Raw genomic sequence first — 1,070 nt, 5'->3', positions numbered from 1 at the left:
ATGTCCTTCCCCACAATAGACACAGGCTACATTTTCAAACTGATTCGGTGGTTATGCTGCAAAACTATTAAACCCATTAGTGGTAAAATTTTTAAGCATTGAGGAAATCGAGCATACCTGAGATGTGAGTGAAGTGAGAGCGTCTACTTTATGCATTCTAGTGACTCGACTTCCTAAAGCTACTCGATTGGTTGGCCATTGATAACTGTTGCTGACAATCCTCTCAATAATTTCATAAGCCTCATTGCAAGACTTAGAAAAGAGAGCACCATTAGCAGAAGCATCCACTACCATCCTCGTGTGAGCATTGAGACCATTAGAAAATGTCTCAAGTTGGATGCAATGTGGGATTCCGTGATGAGGGCACTTTCGTAATAATTCTTTGTATCTTTCTCATGCCTCATACAAGGACTCATCATCCATTTGTTGGAAAGAAGTGATATCGTTCCTTACCTTAGCATTCTTGCTAGGTGGAAAATACTTCATGAGGAATCTTTCTACTAAATCTTGCCATGTGGAAATTGAATTTGGTGGCAAAGAGTTCAACTAGGCTCGTCTGCCCCTTAGCGAATATTGGAACAACTTCAATTGTAGTGCATCTTCAGGTAATTCGGCTAACTTGAAAGAATCCCTCACCTTCATGAACAGTCTTAAGTGCAAGTGAGGATATTCGGTAGGCATTCCACTGAATTGGCCAACTGTCTGAAGCATCTGGAACATGAGTGGCTTCAGCTCAAACTGTTGTGCCCCAATTCGGGTCTCCTAATACCCGGATTAAGATCATGAAACACTGGTATGGCATATTGTATTAGAGTTCTATCCCTATAATTAGCGATAAGGATAGGATTTTGAGTAGTGTTTACTCCGTTTCCTTGATTTGGATTTTCGAAGTTCATCTCTTAAGTCCTTCTTTGACTTGCTTGTCTTCTCCGCTGTCGAAAAGTTATTTCTATCTCAGGGTCTACGAGGAGTAAATCGATAATTCGGTCAATACTCACAAACACCTGAATAAACACATAAAAATTAAATAAGTTAAAATTGAATAGAAAAATAAACAAAAATGCAAAATT

General features: G+C 39.1%; 1 non-coding gene across 1 annotated transcript; it reads left to right on the top strand.

The window, feature by feature from the left end:
* The first annotated feature begins 349 nt into the window (after positions 1–349).
* Positions 350–456, top strand: LOC121223868 (small nucleolar RNA R71). Its single transcript, XR_005921334.1, has one exon. It is a non-coding gene; the product is annotated as a small nucleolar RNA R71 (small nucleolar RNA).
* Positions 457–1,070: the final 614 nt, after the last annotated feature.

The sequence above is a fragment of the Gossypium hirsutum genome, chromosome D11, assembly GCF_007990345.1.
Source record: "Gossypium hirsutum isolate 1008001.06 chromosome D11, Gossypium_hirsutum_v2.1, whole genome shotgun sequence".
In the NCBI taxonomy this organism is placed as follows: Eukaryota; Viridiplantae; Streptophyta; class Magnoliopsida; order Malvales; family Malvaceae; genus Gossypium; species Gossypium hirsutum.
The sequence above is the reverse complement of the archived record's forward strand: the minus strand, read 5'-3'. Positions and strand labels throughout refer to the sequence as shown.